The 22,156-nt window shown below is 41.6% G+C and overlaps 1 protein-coding gene across 1 annotated transcript in view; it reads right to left on the bottom strand.

The window, feature by feature from the left end:
• LOC139370321 (plexin b2b) overlaps positions 1–18,424 on the bottom strand; it is a 181,968-nt gene extending 163,544 nt beyond the window's left edge. The window contains exon 1 of the mRNA XM_071109728.1: positions 18,079–18,424. The gene's annotated coding sequence lies outside the window, so the exon portion shown is untranslated. The remainder of the gene's footprint in view (positions 1–18,078) is intronic.
• Between the last annotated feature and the right edge of the window lie 3,732 nt (positions 18,425–22,156).

Below are 22,156 nucleotides of genomic sequence, written 5' to 3'. Positions count from 1 at the left end.
TTGTGTTTGCTGTAAACATTGCAAGTGCTGGGGCATACGCTGGTTGTTTCCGGAAAGGTAGAGTCAGCAGCAGAAGCATGCAGGCAGACGGGTTGGTGGGGGGAGCAAAGACAAGGTCTCCCTAATAAGGTGCTCTAACCTCAGAAGCAGCACTCCTCTTAGCTAATGAGTGTAATTAAAGAGCTGAGAGTCTCTGAGAGATCAATGACGTGGGATCAGATGAGACAGGAGGCAAACTGCATCGGAGGGATGCTTCAGACTTAAAGAGCAGGGAGATCGTTCAAGATTGATGTCGAAATTGGACATCTATCCATGTCCTGAGGATTTTGGGAAATGCTTTCAAAAACTGTCCACTAGGGGCAAAAGTGAGCCCTATTACCATCAAGTAGGCTTGGGTTTTGCTTGGATGCTGTGGACAGGGGCAGCAGATGGGTGTAATCCCATGACTTTGCATCAGAATGTTGCATGTTTGATCCCAGTCATGGACACTGGTTTTCAATGTTTTGTTTTAACCCTATCCCAAACGTTAACCCTTCGGAATGAATGCCAAAACTTAACCGTTAACATTGACATTTGGAGAACTTGAACGATATATAGCAGCAGGAGGAAGGATATAGAGCAGCAGGGGCAAGGATATAGAGCAGCAGGAGGAAGGCTATAGAGCAGCAGGAGCAAGGATATAGAGCAGCAGGGGCAAGGATATAGAGCAGCAGGGGCAAGGATATAGAGCAGCATGAGGAAGGATATAGAGCAGCAGGAGGAAGGATATAGAGCAGCAGGAGGAAGGATATAGAGCAGCAGGAGGAAGGATATAGAGCAGCAGGAGGAAGGATATAGAGCAGCAGGAGGAAGGATATAGAGCAGCAGGGGGAAGGATATATAGCAGCAGGAGGAAGGATATAGAGCAGCAGGAGGAAGGATATAGAGCAGCAGGAGGAAGGATATAGAGCAGCAGGAGGAAGGCTATAGAGCAGCAGGGGGAAGGATATAGAGCAGCAGGAGCAACAAAAACACCTTGAAATTTGACGTTTGGAGCAACTTCGAAACTTGACAATGGGAGAACGTGGATGAACGTCTAATTCTGCAGTGAGACTGTGAGTGCTTGTTATTAAAGAGAGACGATGGGTACTGTGTGCGTGTTTGTGTGAGTGCGTGCAAGTATATGCTGTGTGAGCATGTAAATATTTAGGCCTAGGCATTCTTTTGGGGGCATCTGGCACAGACTGTGATGTCATGACTTGGATGAAGGTCAGTCATTTGGTTTGGCCTAAAGCAGAAAAGCTATACAGGGGAAATGAACTGTTAACACAACTCTATGAAAGGGCTACACTGGGAGATGCCGTGTCTTGCCTCTGGGTGACACAAACAAACCGCGTGGAAGGGTTAAGTTAGCAGAACATCACAGATCTAATCTGAACAAGATGCACGCGATAAACCCGTAAGACCTTGCACTCAGTGAAATGCAGAACCAGCCCCAGATTTGAATTAGCTCGTAAGATGCAAACGCAGACAAAATATCTCTGCAATCTTCCTTGTTTTTACACATGTGCTGGGGTGAAACCAGAGTGTGGGGCTTTGCAGCCTGTCCCATGGTTACATGATGAGTCAGAGAGGAATAATGGATTTCATCAGTACTGTTTCTGAACAAGAGAGGGAGGCTGGGGGGCACACACAGACACCCTAGACACACAGCTATGGTGACACCCCCACAGATCTGCATTTTGGGAGATAGATCCACGCCTGGGGCTAGAAACATGAAGATTAATATCCACACAGAATACAGGGACACCGAGAACTAGAGGGAAGGGGAAAGAAAGAGAGTTGGAAGAGAGAAATGAGAAGAAAAAAAAAGTCAAAGGCAAGCGGATAAAGCAGAGAGAAATGCAGATCTGATAAAGAAGGCGGACAAGCAAGTTAGCATAAGAGACAGATACAGGGCCTTCAGAAAGTATTCATACCCCTTGACTTCCACGTTTTGTTGTGTTACAGTCTGGATTCAAAAAAAAAAAAAAATTTAAATGCTCACCCATTTACACAATAACATTTTTGTGTAAAAAAAAATAAATTCAAATTTGTTAAAAATGAAATACAGAAATACCTAATTTACTTAAGTATTCACACCCCTGAGTCAATACTTTGTAGAAACACCTTTGGCAGTGATTACAACTGTGAGTCTTTCTGGGTAAGTCTCTAAGAGCTTTACTCACTTGGATTGTGAAGCATTCACCCATTATTGTCTTCAAAATTCTTCAAGCTCTGTAAAGTTGTTGGTTGATCATTGCTAGAAAACCATTTTCAGGTCTTGTCATAGATTTTCAAGTGGATTTAAGTCAAAACTGTAACTTAGCCACTCAGGAACATCCACTGTCTTCTTGGTATGCAACTCCGGTGTAGATTTGGCCTTGTGTTTTAGGTTATTGTCCTGCTGAAAGGGGAATTCATCTCCCAGTATCTGGTGGAAAGCAGACAACCAGGGCTTCATCTAGAACTTTGACTGTGCTTAGCTCCATTCCGTTTATTTTTTATTCTGAAAAACTCCCCAGTCCTTAATGATTACAAGCATACCCATAACATGATGCAGCCACCACTATTCTTGAAAATATGGAGAGTGGTACTCAGTATTGGATTTGCCCCAAACATAACACTTTGTATTCAGGACATAAAGTTAATTTCCTTGCCACATGTTTTACATTATTTCTTTAGTTCCTTGTTACAAACAGGATGCATGTTTTGGAATATGTTTATTCTGTACAGGCTTCCTTCTTTTTACGCTGTCAATTAGGTGAGTATTGTGGAGTTCCTACAATGTTGTTGATCCATCCTCAGTTTCCTCCAGTCACAGCCATTAAACTCTGTAACTGTTTTAAAGTTAACATTGGCCACATGGTGAAATCCCTGAGTGGTTTCCTTCCACTCCGGAAACTGAGTTAGGAAGGACGCCTGTATCTTTGTATTGACTCTTTGTATTGATACACCGTCCAAAGTGTCATTAATAACTTCCCCGTGCTCAAAGGGATATTCAATGTCTGTTTTTTTTTCCACACATCTACCAAAAGGTGCCCTTCTTTGCAAGGCATTGGAAAAACCTCCCTGGTCTTCGTGGTTGAATCTGTGTTTGAAATTCACTGCTGAGGGACCTTACAGATAATTGTATGCGTGACCTGTTAAGCACATTTTTACTCCTGAACTTATTCATGCTTGCCATAACAAAGGGGTTGAATACTTATTGACTCTAGACATTTCAGCTTTTCATTTTTTATTAATTCGTAAACATTTCGGGAAAACACATTTCCACTTTGACATGGGCTATTGTGTCTAGACCAGTAACAAATCCGTTTTAAATTCAGGTTGGAAAAGGTCAAGGGGTGTGAAGACTTTCTCACGGCATTGTATGTACAATGGGGTCTGGAATGATTGGATCCCTTCACAAAGATGAGCACAAGATACTGAGCTATATTGTACGCTCAAATAATAATTTTACCCGACTACAACTTCTCAGAGTAAGAGATTGTGCTTAACAAGGAACAAATCTAAAAAAGACAAGGGTCAAAACTATTGGCACCCGTGGTTTCAATACTCTAGCACCCTCCCCTTGCGAGGATAACAACACTGAGCCTTTTTCTGAAATGTTTTATGAGTTGGAGAACACATTGGGAGGGATCTTAGACCATTCCTACATACAGAATCTTTACAGATCCTGACATCCTTCGGTCTGCGCTTCTGGACTGCTCTCTTCAATTCAAACCACAGAGACTGAGATGGCCATTGCAAAGTGTTGATTTTTTTGGCCAATTAACTATTTTTTTTGTGGATGTTGATGTGTGCTTGGGGTCATTGTCTTGTTGGAAGATGCACCTGCGGCCAAGATTCAGCCTCCTGGCAGAGGCAACCAGATTTTTGGATAAAATGTCTTGGTACTGGGTAAAGTTCATGATGCCTTTGACATTAACAAGGGCCCCAGGACCAGTGGAAGAGATATTGTCCCATAACATCAAAGATACACCACCCTATACTACAGTAGGTATGGGGTTATTTTCTGTTTAGGCGTTCACATTTCGACACATTTCCACACATTCCACCACTGCTGTGTATGGCCAAATAGCTCTATTTTCTTCCAGCAAGACAATAACCCAAAGCACACATCAAAATCCAAAAAAGAAATGGTTAATTGCACGAAGAATATAAATGTTGCAATGGCCATCTCAGTCTTTGGACTTGAAACCCATTGAAAAGCTGTGGTTTGAATTGAAGAGGGCCGTCCATAAGGGCAGACAAAGGATGTCAGGATCTGGAAGGATTCTGTATGGAGGAATGGTCCAAGATCCCTCAGAATGTGTTAACCAACTCATAAAACATTTTAGAAAAAGGTTTAGAGCTGTTATCCTCGCAAGGTAAAATATTGAAAGGTATGGAAAACAGGGGTGTCCCGGGTGGCGCAGAGACCCTTGGTTCAAGCCCATGCTCTGTCATAACCGGCCGCAACCGGGAGGTCCGTGGGGTGACACACAATTGGCATAGCGGGTTAGGGAGGGCTTGGCCGGTAGGGATATCCTTGTCTCATTGCGCACCAGCGACTCCTGTGGCGGGCCGGGCGCAGTGCACGCTAACCAGGTCGCCAGGTGCACGGTGTTTCCTCTGACACATTGGTGCAGCTGGCTTCCGGGTTGGATGCGCGCTGTGTTAAGAAGCAGTGCGGCTTGGTTGGGTTGTGTATTGGAGGATGCATGACTTTCAACCTTCGTCTCTCCCGAGCCCGTACGGGAGTTGTAGCGATGAGACAAGATAGTAGCTACTAAACAATTGGATACCACGAAATTGGGGAGAAAAAGGGGGTAAAATTAAACACACAAAAAAAGAAAACAGGGTGGTCAATAATTTCAACCACTACTTTTGAGGGGGGAAAAAGTATTACTTGTTAAACAAAACGTGTTTCTCAAAGCAATTGTATTAGTATAAAATAAACTCATTTGCATTTGTTTTTTTAGCATACAATAAAGCTCAGTATTTGAATTATATACAGTAATTTCTGCTCATCTTTATCAAAGGTGTCAATAATTTCGGAACCCCAATAAATGTATCATCCACAACCATAGATGCACTACATTATAAACTTAGCATCGCACAAGCTGACTGACCCCACATCTCCTTCACACTCCCCTTGGCAGTTGAGTAGTCTCAAATCTATCTCACTCCATCTCGCTCTTTCCATTTCTCTCGCTCAATCTCTCTCTCCATTAGTTCCTCTCTCTCTCTCTATCGTTCTCTCCAGCTCTCTGGTTGGTGTTTGGAACGACCTTCATCTCCAGCCGTTGCCAGTGCACTGACCCTTCCTGTATCTGTCGCACAACACCGGCCCTGCCTGGCTGGCTGGCTGGCTGCGGCCCACTTACTACTTCATAATTAATCGCCCAGTGAGCACACAAAAAAAATAAGCACGAAGAAGAAAATACCCAACAGATTTCACCACATTAACAGGAAACAGCTGGAATTCCTATTAGCTGTATAGCGGAGGTGTTGATTAAAAATGATCTTGGCGTAAGGAAATCAGTCCGTTTCCAGGATTAACTGCGACGATGCTCACGTGGGTACAAATGTATCGCACCGTCCGGTGCTGCCTGAGATAGGATTCAACTCTACGCGTCACTCTAAAACAAAAGCTGTAAAAATGGCATTACAGAAAGAGTGAAAGAGTGAATGGTTGTGTAGTTTTTCAATTATTTGTTAACTTTAAGGTCTGCTTCCATTCCCAAATCTCTTTAAGAAAGCCACATATCATCCATCCCTCAATTCCTATGAGAGTGTATTCAATTTACACTGAAATGATGCGTCAACTAATCTTCATTACACTCAAAAGTCGGAGAGATCCGATGGTCCTCTTTTCATTATAAAGCAGAGTTGGGCCTAACGTTCTCAGTCAACATCACGCTGATGCAAACAGGCATAAGTGACTCCTCTCCTCTGAAGACTTAAATGGATAGCATTTCACTAGCCCTACTTTCCCACGCTCAATTACCAAAGCACAAAATGAATTAGAGTCTCCCTCCATCTCTCCCCCTCTCTCTCCTCACACCAAAACGACTCCGGAATAGAAATCATTTGACTAATATTGCAAAGAATGAAGGTGACCCTGACAGAGTTTTCAAATCCCTCCTTTTCCATCCATCTAGAGCATCTGTATGAACTCATGCCAGTGGGCAGCCATGATGACATGATGTCTCCAATCAGCAGGCATAATCTAAAGCCCATCCAGCCTGTCTGTGTGTCAGCCTGTCAGTTCAACTAGCAGCTAGACAAGGGCATGTGGGAGAGAGAGACAGAGGCTTAGTAGTGACTCTTACATTTTCCCAGGGGGCCTTGGGGCATGCCGTGATACGTTATTTTTGAAAAGGATAGAGAAGAATCTTAACTTACAAATGGGCATATGAACAAGGATAAGGGGGGGGGCCTTGCAGAGGTGCACTTACTCTGGTAGTCCAATCAGTCGGAGGGCCATTCATACTGTACCGAATACCCGTGTGACTTAATGTGGATATATTCAATTAAACAACCATTTTGAACTCTTTTCTCTGCTACTGTATGATTCATTTCCTAGTATTTTTCTGACTTCCCCTGTGTCAGGTTGTTAGAGTGCTTTCAGGAAGTATTCATATCCCTGGACTTGTTCCACATTTTGTTGTGTTACAGCCTGAATTCAACATTGATTAAATACAAATTGGAAAAATCCCTCACCCATCTACACATAATGACAAAGTGAAAACATGTTTTTAGAAATGTTTGCAAATGTATTGAAAATGAATACAGTAATATCTCATTTACATACAGTACCAGTCAAAAGTTAGGACACACCTACTAATTCAAGGGTTTGAGAGACATTGGAAAACCTCCCTGGTCTTTGTGGTTGAATCTTTGTGTGAAATTCACTGCTCGAATGAGGGACCTTGCAGATCATTGTATGTGTGGGGTACAGAGATAAGGTAGTCATTCAGAAATCACACTATTATTGCAACTTATTATGTGACTTGTTTATTTAGGCTTGCCACAACAAAGGGGTTGAATATTATTGACTCAAGACATTTCAGCTTTTTATTTGTTATTCATTTGTAAAAAAATATATATTTTAAAACAACATAATTGTACATTGACATTATGGGGGTATTGTGTGTAGACCCGTGACCAAAAATCTCAATGGAATCCATTTTAAAGTCAGGTTGTAACACAACACAATTTGGAAAAAGTAAAGGGGTGTGAATACTTTCTGAAGGCACTGTACTACTGCTGCTCTACATACTCTATGGTTAGAAACTTAACATAATATTTCCGACTCGGGTGGCGGAGGTCATCAAGGACCTCCGCCAGCCGAGCCACGGCCTCTTCACCCTGCTATCACCCAGAAAGCGAGGTCAGTACAAGTACATCAAAGCTGGGACGAGAAACTGAAAAACAGCTTCTATCTCAAGGCCATCAGACTGTTAAATAGCCATCACTAGCCGGCCTCCACCCAGTACCCTGCCCCGAACTTAGTCACTGGCACTAGCCGGCTACCACCCAGTTACTCAACCCTGCACCTTAGAGGCTGTTGTCCTGTGTACATAGACATGGAATCACTGGTCCATTTTAATAATGTTTACATACTGTTTTACCCACGTCACATATACAGTACTGAGTACTGTATTTTTTTTTATTTTACCTTTATTTAACTAGACAAGTCAGTTAAGAACAAATTCTTATTTTCAACAGTGGGTTAACTGCCTGTTCAGGGGCAGAACGACAGGTTTGTACCTTGTCAGCTCGGGGGTTTGAACTTGCAACCTTCCGGTTACTAGTCCAACGCTCTAACCACTAGGCTACCCTGCCGTCAAGTCCATCCTAGTCAACTATTGCTGTATACATACTATTCCATCTACATATTCTTCAGATATATACTATACTCTATCCACATACTGTCCATAATGTATAACGTATATATACACTGAATATATACACTGTGTGTGTGTTGAGTATTGCTAGATATTACTGCACTGTTTGTTGGAGCTAGGAACACTAGCATCTCTCTACATCCGCAACAACATCTGCTAAACATGTGTGTGCGACCAAAAACATTTGATTTGATTTTGTCTGCCGGTGGGTATCATTGCCTGTAACATGCCTCTCTCCTGCATGATGTTGACACGTGCAACACACCCTCTAGACCTAAGCTGCTATAATTCTGATTGATTCACACAGACAGATCATCAGTCTATGAACTCTATCGGCCTGGAGAGGCACTTCTCCCTCTCTGCCTGTCTGTTTGTTCATGGCTGTCAGTCTCCTGCCGTGATCATGATAACGCCAAACAGTCTTAACACATGGAACACACCTTCATGACCCATAATCACCGTGATGACACTAAAGACATCGAAGCACTCACATTTGCCAGCTAGTTTGCCAGGGGTGGTGTGCGGGCAGTTGCCAAGAACTTACATACAGTCCTTTGCACTCCTTTGAAAAAAATGCCCTCTTTTTTTTAGCTTCTTGCTTGGTGACACCCATTGTTAACTTGCTGACCCTATGATAAAGACTAGCAGTGATGGCGCAAGTTATTTGTAGCGAGCAAGTATTCTTGGCTTCAAAACATTCACTGTCAGTTTTTCACACTGCCAGAACTACCCTGCGTTAGCTAGTTAGATAAAAAAAAAACTGACACAGCTAAAAAATGACTAAACTGTCCATTTAAAGCTAACTAGCTACTAGCCAGGAGAAAGTGTATGGTTGCTCACGTTTGTTCTATAGCAAAGTTCCCATTCATACACTTTTTACTGTTGCCAACAACAACAACTACTTTACCCGGTGCGGTGAGCAATGAAGGTGATGCTGCTTTCTCTCTCGCACACAGCCACACTGCTTGTAACAACCGAGAGAGAACTAAGCAGTCAGATGTTATGTTATGTTCCAGCAGCAGAAAAAAATGCTAACCTCCCCTGTTATTGGTAATGGTGAGAGGTTAGCATGTTTTGGGGGGGGGCATGATCTTTGTGCATCTGTAACTTTCTTATCTTCATCGCTGTTCAACATTCAGTCATGATCATCCGAAATCATGGTAGCATCCAACATTAACGTAGAAGTGTTCAGAGGCATATTCTATTCTTATTTACGATAAAAGTGACTCCAAAATGACACAATACATCATTGACCATTCATTTCTATTGGGCTCAACATAATCCGAAACACAACCGACACAAACTGTAAATGCATTCAACAAGTTTGTAGTGACTTTGGGACCAAATCGCAAACTTTTGATTTAACATAATACACAAGAAGTGAATAAGGCAAAATACTTGGCACCTTCAAATGTGGGGACTAGAAACATAAAGTGCATTCATTTCTTAACGGTAAAACAGACGTATAACAATATGCTCAAATAAAAAGGTGATATTCTGTACTTTCACCTCATATAAAACATTTGATCTCATAATCCAAAGTGCTGGAGTACAGAGCCAAATTAAAAGTTGTAGCTTTACTGTTCAAATACATTAAATACGTAAGGGAGTATACGTTCCTAATTCAGACTATTAGATGAGTAGTGAAGATCGTGTTTTCATCTAAGGCTGACATTCTGAATAGTCTTCCCCTCCCTTTCCCCCAGTTCCCACCACACCTCATATCATAGCAAGTATCTCCCTCGGCTCTATCCCTGTGAAATATTAGTACTTCTAACCGCCAGCGCATAACAATGTACAACTTCTCAGTCAAGCAATTAAGTTATCTCATTCTCTCACAAATCATTTATCTCTTTGCAGAACATGTGTACTGTTCAGAATTACACACATTCTCTCTCGGAGTCTGACTCATATGGGGAAGGGGAGTGTGGGGAGAGACAGACTCGGAATAGTTGAAGGTAAAGCTCCTAGTAGTCAGAGTTGGAGGGTGGGTAGTGTTTTGAGAATCAGCATGGGATGAGAAGTGGTGTGGAGAGCCATGGGTAGGTTGAGAGCCCTGTGGAGAGCATCGGTATAGGATAAAAGCAGTGTTGGTTGAGACAGAGTGTCAAGGTTGTTTGAGGGGTAAAGAGAACCCGGCCAAGTTTGGGTCAGGTCATAATGGTGAGGGCGAAGGGCTGAAGCGGAACCCTGCAGTATTAGGAGAGTCACTAGAAGAGGAGGGAAAGCCTTGGATGGTGTTCTCTGTCTGTGTGAGGGTGGGTGGTAGGAACTAGGGAGGATCTGTGAGCAGCATGGTGGGGAGGGGTGTACAGTACCGACAGAGGGAGGCACGCCCCTGCCCCCAGCCCCCCGCAGGCGGACACAGCAGAGAGACAGCCCAGCCGAGCAGCCAGCTGTCGTTGAGGAACCGTGAGAGTGAATGTGATCTCCCGTCTTAGGCCTGTCATTAGCACAGTGGCTTTGTTATCAGCTCTAACTGAGTTCTATGGGGATGGAATGTCAGAGGATACACTCCCCTACGTATGTATTTGGAAAGTGAAGCTGAAACTTTTAATTTGCTTCTGTACTCCAGCATTTTAGATTTGAGATGAAATGTTTTATATGAGGCGACAGTACAGAATGTTACCTTTTGTTTGAGGGTATTTTCATACATACAGTGCATTCGGAAAGTATTCAGACCCCTTGACCTTTTCCACGGTTTATTACATTACAGCTTTATTCGAAAATAGAATTCATTGTTTTTTTTAGTGATGCACCGATATGACATTTTTGGCTGATACCGATATTTTCCTTGCCAAAAATCCTGACACCGAGACCCAATAACCAATATTTAAAAAATTAGCGGCCATTTAAGAATTCTAGTACAGTTAAATCATTGAAACACACACACAAAAAAAATATTTTGTTGACATTTACTTATGTAAATATATTTTGATTTGTTTAACACTTTTGTCGTTACTACATGATTCCATATGTGTTATTTCATAGTTTCGATGTCTTCACTGTTATTTTACAATGTAGAAAATATTACAAATTAAGAAAAAACCCTGGAATGAGTAGGTGTGTCACATTTTTTACTTTTACTGTATGTCCCAACAGGTGTAAATACATGGGTCATGACAGTGTTATGACCATATTATGACATGATTATGACTGTGTCAAAATGTGTTATGACACTGGGTTTCAACTAAAGTGTTACCGAATAGGTACGATCTGAACACCTATACATGAATGTGGATGCTACCATAATTATGTCTCATCATGAATGTGGATGCTACCATAATTATGTCTCATCATGAATGTGGATGCTACCATAATTATGTCTCATCATGAATGTGGATGCTACCATAATTATGTCTCATCATGAATGTGGATGCTACCATAATTATGTCTCATCATGAATGTGGATGCTACCATAATTATGTCTCATCATGAATGTGGATGCTACCATAATTATGTCTCATCATGAATGTGGATGCTACCATAATTATGGCTCATCATGAATGTGGATGCTACCATAATTATGTCTCATCATGAATGTGGATGCTAACCTAATTATGGCTCATCATGAATGTGGATGCTACCATAATTATGTCTCATCATGAATGTGGATGCTACCATAATTATGTCTCATCATGAATGTGGATGCTACCATAATTATGGCTCATCATGAATGTGGATGCTACCATAATTATGGCTCATCATGAATGTGGATGCTACCATAATTATTGCTCACCATGAATGTGGATGCTAAAATAATTATGGCTAATCATTAATGTGGATGCTACCATAATTATGGCTAATCATTCATGTGGATGCTACCATAATTATGGCTAATCATTCATGTGGATGCTACCATCATTATGGCTAATCATTCATGTGGATGCTACCATCATTATGGCTCATCATGAATGTGGATGCTACCATCATTATGGCTCATCATGAATGAATCATGAATAATTATGAGTTAGCATGGTTAGCATGTTTTGCGGGCATGATCTTTGAGCTTCTGTAACCTTCACTCATTGTTATTCACAATGGTCCATAATCATGGTAGCAAGTGTTCAGAAACGTATTCTATTGTATGTGCAATAAAAGTGACTCCAAAATAACAAATTACATTTACCATGAATTTCTATTGGACACAACATAATCCGAAACACAACCAAAACAAACTGCAAATGCATCCAACAAGTTTGTAGAGTCACAAGATTGATGTAGTCATGTCGTGCTAGGAATATGGAACCAAATACAACAAGTTTGTAGAGTCACAAGATTGATGTAGTCATGTCGTGTTAGGAATATGGAACCAAATACAACAATTTTGATCAAATGTAATAGACTATATATGAATTTGTTCAAATACTTAACACTTTCAAATTGGGGGGACTAGATACATAAGGTGCATTTATTTCTAAATGGCAAAACTGATATTTCTGAAAATACCCTAAAATAAAAGGTGACATTCTGTACTGTCGCCTCATATAAAACACTTGATCTCAAATCCAAAATGCTGGAGTACAGAGACAAATTAAAAGTTTTAGCTTCACTGGCCAAATAAATATGTAGGGGAGTGTATGTGGTGTATAGGCATGCATTTCTGTGTTACAACCACTAACCGAAATGATCTGCAAATACTTCAGTAAACTGTCTTTTTTTGGTGTTTTTGGATTATCCCAGATTTTACAAGAGATGTTTTTCTTTGAGCTTCTTCTGTGATTCAGTGTTATTCAGTGATTTTACAAGAGATGTTTTTCTTTGAGCTTCTTCTGTGATTCAGTGTTATTCAGTGATTTTACAAGAGATGTTTTTCTTTGAGCTTCTTCTGTAATTCAGTGTTATTCAGTGATTTTACAAGAGATGTTTTTCTTTGAGCTTCTTCTGTAATTCAGTGTTATTCAGTGTGAGGCATAAAGCTTCGGCTGTGTTTGGTCAACAGTAGGGATGCTTCAATTAAGTGTTTGTTGTCATTCAGCGAGAGACAAATCGTTTTAATGCAATTTTTTTCACTTCAGAAATACTGCAGCAAACATCTTAGTTAAACGTAAAATTGCACGACTTAGATCTCCTCAGCAAAAACAAACCTTTATGTCAGATTTCTCGAGTTATCTGACTATTTTGAGGAAGTGTATACTGGCTACGGAATCTCAAGATGGACAAACAGTACTATTGACACCTTTTTTTATTGTTTTTCAAGCAAAGGTCTTTTATTAAGGGAGTAGGCGCCAGCCGAACCGAAACGAGCAGAAGGCAGCAACATGACAGAGCTTGAAGGGGAGAGAATAGGAGGCCAGGGATAGGTTTGGGATGGGGCCATTAAGGCCAAGGGCATTAAGACAAGGGATGGGTGGCAGCCACAAATGCTAAGGGATGAGATCACAGAACCACCTCAGCATGACGCCGCCTCATCACAGGATAATCCTCCCGCCATAAAAAAGACAATCTCCAATCTGAAGGAAATCTCTATTCTCTTGAGCTTGAATTAATGCCAAACTGACACCCCCATCCCTACCCCATCCACAACTATCCTCCCAATCACCATACTGCAGCAAAATAAAAGTGTAGACCTTCTTCTGATAGACAAAGAATGAAATAGGCTACATGTTCTACAAGAGCCATAACTACATGTTGTACAAGAACCATGACAAGTAGCTGTTGAAATGCCATTGAAACCCATTTGGAAAAAGGATTACTGGTATGGAACATTTAAGGTCATCTCCATGAGATGCTCTGGAGTAGCAGACTGGTTTGGGGTGAGGTGAGGTGGGGTGGTGGGGACAGGCTTTACCTTGCATACCAGGATTAAGGCTTTGCTTTAATATAAATGAATAAATCTAATAGGTCTGTAATCCTGTAGAATACAAACAAAGAGACAAAGGATGGACATATTCAACTAAATATGACCTTAAACACATACCAGAAGCATACCAGCTGAACATCAGACTAAACTATCTGGATAGAGGGTTCTGACTTAACAAAGAAGCATTTAGAAAGTCTATACTGAACAGTTATGTCCTAAAAGGACTACTGACATAGACTACATTTAAGGGAAGCTATGAGAAATTATACAAAGTCACTTTGGAAAAACATAGGTACGCTATTACGATATTTATTATGCAGTTCATGTATGTTGTAATGTTGGCTATTCCCTGAATTTTTTTTTTATACAGTATAAGCTTAATAATAACATTATATATGTTTTGAATAAAAGCGACTATATGTACGCTACTGAGCTTCACTGATGGTTTAAGCACTGTGATTCAAAATTAAGATTCAAATGACTCAAGTGCGAGCCAGAAATCAATATAGTCTAGCCAGAAGAAAAACACCCTGTTCCTGACCCTCCTCCTCTCGCTGGCCTTTGCAGATTCTGCCGTTATGCCCCTAGAGTTGCCGGTAATAGGCTACACCAGTGATCGGCAACCTTTTACATTTGGAGTGCCAATTTATCGTACCATTTCTAGTGTACTCTGTGCCAGTTATGATTTTCATATGCACATTTTTTCGTTAAACAGTTTTAGTTAATTTATAATAAAATCTTCATATCTCAAAATCAACGTCATGTGGTTAATCATTATCCCATCGAAATGAAAATGATACAAATGTAAAAGTAACTTCTATTGCCATTGCCAATGTGTAAAAAATAGCCTACATAAAGCCAACAAATAAAAACATTGCAGCCTGCAGGTAGAAAATATCCTGATAAAATAAATATCCTATAAATCACATTGTTGCAGACAGGCCATGCCTAGTCAAACTTGAAACATTGTATCAACTATTAACTTGGTCGGGCTGAAGCATGCTAGCAAACTTGCAACATTTTATAAAATATTCTGGGCCCTCAGAAGAGACAGCTGTAGGCTATTTCCGCAAGGGATAAGAAGTAATCAGGTAGGCCTATTTTATGATGCTTCCACCGGATCAGAGCATGACATCTTTTCTACTTTCATGCTGAGTGGTTATCGAAAGGGAGCGAACTGGAAATATTTTTCAAATAGGCTATGTTGAGGAACTATTGTCATTCTCAATGGATATAAAAACAGACTTTGTTTACTTGCTGTTTGAGGCAAAGAAAAATTGACTTATGACTTCAGAAATGGTATCAGATCCCCAAATGGGTACATTTATAGGTCTACATTTGCGTGCAGGCCAGGAAGACTAGGCCCCCTTCTATGCGTAATCAAGATTGACAGGAGCACTCCAAACAAAAGACAATTAATAAATGGACAACTCGTAAATAGAACGAAATAAACCAAAATTTTTAAAAGTGTAGCCTAGGTTGTGTGCACTGCAAACGTGTCCACACCTACAATGAGAACGGTAAGACTGTAATAATAATAATAATAATAATAATATATTGAATGCATCAACAGAGGTGACCGTAACCAAATAAACATTGTAGATTAGAAATGATGGGAATTAACGGGAAATGTACTACTGGTGACACCGTTGTGCCATCCCGGTGGCATCCAAAATGGATTAATCCACTCAGAGTGAATCGGACAGGTGTCTCGTGTGCCATAAAATAAAGATATGTGTAGATTGATGAGGAGGGGAAAGCGTTTTAGGATAAGGTTGTAACGTAACAAAATGTGGAAAAAGTCAAGGGGTCTGAATACTTTCCGAATGCACTATATATATTTGTGAGTGCTAAACTAAAAAAATCTTGGTCGACCAACAGCCTATCGACCAAACAATGGACTAGTCAACTAAACTGGGGCAGCCCTCGTGGTATGCTTGTCTTTTTCACCCTTCTGCGGAGCTGAAGAAAACATGTATCACAAACCAGTCGCTCTCCTCTCCTCCACACTGATAAGGTGTCTCTATTTATTCAGAGAGGATGAGATAAACCCTGAATGAGGCATTGTGGGGAACAGACACAGAAAGAGAGAGAGAGAGAGAGAGAAAGAGAGACCTGGTTTTAGGTTGCCTCACCGTGTGTGTCCCTATGAGCAGATGGCCCTTATTGAAAACTCAGCCTTGCTCTTTGAGGACTTCGGGGGCTAACCCACCCTCTGCCCACCCCACCCGGCCATCCTTCCTGCTTACCCCCGAGCGGTGTACCCCCCACTCGGACTAATCCATTTCCACCATGAGAGCATTTGTTTAATGTAATTTAATGGGGATAATCCCAGTAGATGGAGCATCCCATGTACAGTAAGTCTGTACGTGATGGATGGGTCGGCAAGGATGGATGTGGGACTGGGGAATAAAACGACGATTTAGATAGACAACATGGCTGTACAGTGAGCGATCCAAGCAGAGCAGAGTGCCGGGGCCAGGGACCGAGAGACACGAACTGACAGCACTACTCAGGAGATTCAAGGAGAACATGAATGGGGCTACTGTCTACATCAGGGATGGGCAACTTTGATGGGGGTGGGGGCCACAAAAAAATATGGAACTCATCATGAGGGGCCGCAGTGGAGGTTACCCACATCCATACCTTGTGAGCAGAACACTTTAGCGAGCGCCCTCGTTACAGCAAAAATATATATATGTTTTATTGCAAATTTCATGCAATTCTACACATTTTGCCATGGGGTGGAGAGAAGATGTAGCATTTTTATAACACATTTCATGCAATTCTACTTCTTTTGCCATGGGGCAGAGAGAATGTATTTTTACTTTTACAGCTAATTTCTACACATTTTGCCATAGGGTGTAGGCAAATGTTTGTCATTTTTAATATGATAATCAATGGGGCCCCACGCCTGTCGGTAATTTGACCATGCTGACTACATGTTTAGATTGCTGGCCCCTAGACTAATTTACCAATCTAAAAAAACAATTCTGACATGGGCCAATTGAGTGACTGTTGATGCACAACCACATTTCAAAACTGCACCTTGCGTATTCTATTACTCTAACTCTCAAATCTAAGTTGAGTCCCTGAATGAGTTCTACATTTTCTCCACAGCAAAGACAAACTCCAAATGGGCATTAAAGACTACTAGACATAATCAAGACATAAAAAGGCTTTTCTTTCATTAGCTACATGCACACGCTAATGCACATACAGACTCAGAGATGTGTTTTACATTTTTTTTAACCTTTATTTAACTGGGCAAGTCAGTTAAGAACAAATTCTTATTTTCAATGACGGCCTACCCCGGCCAAACCCTAAACCAAACAACGCTGGGTCAATTGTGCGCCACCCTATGGGACTCCCAATCATTCCATGGTTGTGATACAGCCTGGAATCGAACCAGGGTCTGTAGTAACACCTCTAGCACTGAGATGCGGTGCCTTTAGACCACTGTGCCACTTGGGAGCCCACTGAGTTTGCCTGTCTATGTGTGTGAGGGGAGATGTTTCTGGTTGAGAGACTGATGAATGACCAACTGCTCCACATTTTATGGACTGACAGGGCCATTATTCTGTCTTCACATTATCGTGAGAAAGAGAGGAGCAGAAAACAGCACAGTAAAAGTGGTAATGTTTCCATAACCAAAGCATGGTTTATTACATATGAAAAACTAATGACGCCTGTGAAAGTTAGTGGTCAAGGATCTAGGCAGATGTCAGTTTACAGTGAACCTTTAATTACTTAATAGAGCATGGATCACTTTGTGCAAATTACCGGTAAGGAAATATACTGTAGGTTGGACTGTATCTCGACTCATAAAAGTGACATGGGCGGGTTCAGCACTGTACAGTAGCCCACCATACAACTATACTAAGTGATTATAAATCCCATTACGTGTTTAAACTGCAAATACTGAAGTCTATGCTCAAACCTAACTCGGGTTCACCAATAAATCATTATTTCCATAGAGTTGCATCACTTCATAATGCTGGAGGACCAACTGGTAGATTTACAAATAAATTGCTTCCAATCAACCACTATGTAGCAGGTATGGATCAATATGTTAATTTATGGTCGAACTTTTATTTTTTGATGTCAAGACAAATGTGGAAAAACATGCGTTTCTGTCCCTCGTGTCATGGCTGTTGTACAACGGAGCTGTTAAAGGAAGTAATACACTAGCATCGCGCTAGGAAATTCATCAGATCTTTACGCACACACAGAATTATACAGGGAGGTATATTCTAACCGACCGCATTTGCTTGTACATGTGCATAATAAATAGACAGAACAGAACAGACGGACACAGTCCGTGGCTATAAAGGTAGAACACCAATCACGTAAACTCACCTTGGAAGAACAGTAGTTGTCTGAAACTAACACGGAGCTGTCCAGATTTCAAAGTCCCCCTAAAAATGTATAATAAGTCCTCAAGCAAAATGCATGTAAAGTTCACATTTTATCTTCCCGAGAGCGCGGAGAGTTAGAGAAAGGCACTGTTCAGTCGAAAATACAAGGGGGCACTGGTTGACAATTCCTACTGCAAGACGACACGGACAACTCAACAAGAGTCCAGGACTTTATCCACGCCCAGGTACAGGATCACATGGTGATCCCAGGTGTGATTCTTCTCGAGCTATGGCTCAGTTGGCAAGGGACACACCTGTGAGATCCGCTCACATCCGCCTCCGGTGACATTGCGTTTGAGAACCAGGAAATTATAGGCGAGTGGAAAATGCGCAGGGAGGTAGAACGAAAAATCGACCGGGAAAGGAGAGGGATTATTCTCCTCCCCCTTTCAAAACGCAAAAGACCATTTGGCCTGTAGATCACCGACTGCCAGGCAATGGTTACAAAATATCAATAAAAACGAAGGAGCAAATCGTATAATGTGCTCTTCCGTCGCCACCGGCTTGGAATGATTTGGAATGGAAGGGATTGGAATAGCTCGTGCATGCGAGTTCACGTTGAGTATGGCAAAGCAGTCCCTTCTCGGCTGCTATTTCATGCAAATCTTAAAGTGCTTTTTATTTTAATCCATTGCAGATTAATGTCTAAAGGGAGATTAGGGCCGTTCCATTCCTCGGGTGGAATAAAATATATTCTGAAACCAATCAAACATTCAAACCATCCAAAAACATTTGTTTGTCCAAACTTGTCTCTGCATGGAAGGGACCATGGTTGATAGTGATACCTGCATCATGATGCCATAACAACTCGATGTCTTTGAGATGGAGGTTATGATTAATATGGGGATTATGGCTCTGACATAGCGCATTCTTCAATCACATACATTTATTAGGCTACGTTATTGTTAGGCTACATCAGCGTCTAGTTTTTTATTTATATTTGGTTTGCGTCGTGAACTAACGTGAATTTAATGTGAAATCAACTAAACTTGTCACTATGTTATTGGATTTAGGTTAAAAGTTGGGTGAAAACAAGTCGAAATTCCCTTACGTTGATTACTTTTTGTAAATCGAATCACATTTCCGTCATCACATAATTAAACAAATATAATATTATGTGGAAACAACGTTGATTCAACAGGTTTTTGCCCAGTGGGGTAGTTCACTACAGGCTTCTTGTGAAGTTGACCTGGCTATGCGCAGCTTGAAGGTAATGAAATTGTCAGACAGTGTTTAGATAACTTAATTGATTGTAGAACCCATATGATGAATGATGAAACCATTTGTTATTCTTATGTTTTATTGACTCCATCAAGCCTAGGGCTACCTGTGTATAATGAAATAGTCAAGCCAGTGCAGTTACTAGCAGTGGCCGAATTGTCTTTTCACCATTAAAAGGTAAGGTTGCATCAAGCACAGTTGTACATTAGAAAACCTTGAAGAAACTATCAGGCTTCCATCACCTGCCACATTCCAGTCAGGGGCTAAAAGCATGCGAGACTGAACCCAGATCAGCGTAGTCAACACACCATCACCATGAACATCTTCCATTGACTAGTTTGTATTCTTGCCTTGGAGCATCATGCCACAATGCAGTTTGGTACATAGAGTAATAATAGTTTTGTGGCCCTGTCATAGGCTACGTCCCAAACGGCGCCCTATCCCTATATAGCGCACAACATTTGACCAGAACTCTATGGGCCCTAGTCAAAAGTAGTGCACTATATAGAGAATATGGTGCTATTTGGGATGCAGACAAACTCCTTATTGTGTCTGGGTGTGTGTCAGTTTTGTGATTGATTTATGGCCATGCAAATGAGTCTGTCTGTCTGGGGGAAGCGACGTGTTGTCTTTGCCCGATGGGCCCTGAGGGACTATGGGATTGAGGGGGAATGAGTCAGCCCCTTACTGCTGACACAGCCAGAAGAGTGGCAGAGATGCAGCAGGCAGAGCGAGATGGGGGAGATGGCCTTCACAAGTCTTCCCATTGACTGATGAGATCAAGGAGAATCTAGGCCATGCCAGACAAGTGTCAGGTAAACAGACACAGAGAGATAGAGCGAGAGAGACAAACAGAACACTACTCTCAGAGCAGAAACTGAACACTCAAGAAACACAGCTAAGAGAGTGTAGAGAGCAAACCAAGCAGAGCGAGAGATCTGCTATCTATGTGGTGCTTGAGTTTACAATGTTTGACCTGTTTGTCGAAGGGTTCAGGAGTAACGTGTGTCTTGGAAGTAGGCTATATGACCAGACCAAGGGCAGCGCTCACACACTGAGAGGTCCCGACGACCAGGCTGAATTCATTCACAATTGGAATAGAGAAACTGTTCATGTGAATAGGATCAACCATTAAATAAGGAACAAGTTGTCTGTTGCCTGTATGGTGATAGTGTTCATGTGAATAGGATCAACCATTAAATAAGGAACAAGTTGTCTGTTGCCTGTATGGTGATAGTGTTCATGTGAATAGGATCAACCATTAAATAAGGAACAAGTTGTCTGTTGCCTGTATGGTGATAGTGTTCATGTGTAATTGATGTGTAACAAATGACAGTCAGACCTTTTACTCATGCAGAGGAGTGAAAGGGGATCGCGGCGCTCAATTTCTTGACATTAAAATCTGTGTGCTCAGTCATTTACCCAAGGAAAAATGATTATATTCACACAATGTTAGTAATGAAGTCAGTGAGTTCATCCTCTCTTCTTGAGTGTTCAGACAAGGTCTAACAAAGACTTGTAGGTCAGTAGCATACTTCAGAACCGGTTTTTCATATGGATAGAGTGCACTCTGCTGGTTCCTTATTGCAGTGCATGTGTTCAAAGTGACCGCAAGTATCACGTAAAGTATTGATGCTGTACTTTATAATGTGGGTGGGACTCCGTGTGGTAGCAGGGTTGCTTTTTTCCAGAAATGGATATTTGATTTGTCAGTGCTTCTCTTATAATGGATGTACGGTTTGCGAAATCGTCATAACAGTGCATATTTAATAACTATGTGGCCAATATTGATATCGCTACGTAGTGTTGCTATGTGTACCTCCAAAACATATCCAACAGTGCTATGCAATAGTATCAGCTTGTAAGGAACACATGCACCATTGTACCAGTGTCTGAAGGTTGCCAGATGTAGCATCTCTGGGATGGAGTTCAGAAGACAGGAGACACGAGGATAACAGATGGAGGTTACTCGCAGACACAAGTTGTCACGGGGGGGGGGGGGGGGCAAGGTGTGAAAACTCACTGGAGAGACAGACGAAGGTTATTTAAAAGAGCATGAGAAGAAGCAGTTGAGTTTCAAACCACACCCTATATAGTGCACTATACAGAGAAAAGTGTGGCATTTGGAAGGTACCCTTCGATTTGAATAGCTGCCTGACCTAGCAGAGCACAGCGCTATCGGCCAGTATGACTTATTACAGTGGAAGTCTATGAGGGCTGGGGATGTTTGAGCGACCTTAGCCTCGTCGAGAACCAGGATATGGCTACGTAAGATTAAAACAACCGAAATGTACTATGTGCAGACTAGAGCCCTGGCTGGGTGTAAAGCATAGTGTAACATGGAGACATCAGTTTCAGCATAGGGGGGAGAGAGAGAGAGAGAGAGAGAGAGAGAGGAGAAAGAGATAGACTGGCGCACTTCGGACTCAGTCCAAGCAAAACCACCACATGCTGGGAATAGCAGGGTGGCAGCCGTGTGTGGGTTTGACTGGCTTGTGTGGGGAACAGTTTGAGTATGTGCATGTTTCAGTATAATTAGTGTTTATATGAGTGTAATTATATGTTCAGAAGCACTTGCATTGGTAAAGACCTGTGTATGCTTTCGTGCCTGGCTTGCATGTGTTACATCTTGCCTTTGAGCTCATGATAGGTGGGGCTGTGTGAGGGTGATACCTCAAAACCCATTGAGGGATATTATTCTCCATCATATCAGATCTCAGATCTCCAATGCACTGGCTGAGCTAGCAGGCTTTCGTTACAGGGAAGACCTAATATCAGTAGGTTGTTTTGCTCTACTA

Source organism: Oncorhynchus clarkii, chromosome 2, assembly GCF_045791955.1.
Source record: "Oncorhynchus clarkii lewisi isolate Uvic-CL-2024 chromosome 2, UVic_Ocla_1.0, whole genome shotgun sequence".
NCBI classification, from domain to species: domain Eukaryota; kingdom Metazoa; phylum Chordata; class Actinopteri; order Salmoniformes; family Salmonidae; genus Oncorhynchus; species Oncorhynchus clarkii.
Note: the sequence above shows the minus strand (reverse complement) of the source record. Positions and strands in the feature narration are given on the sequence as shown.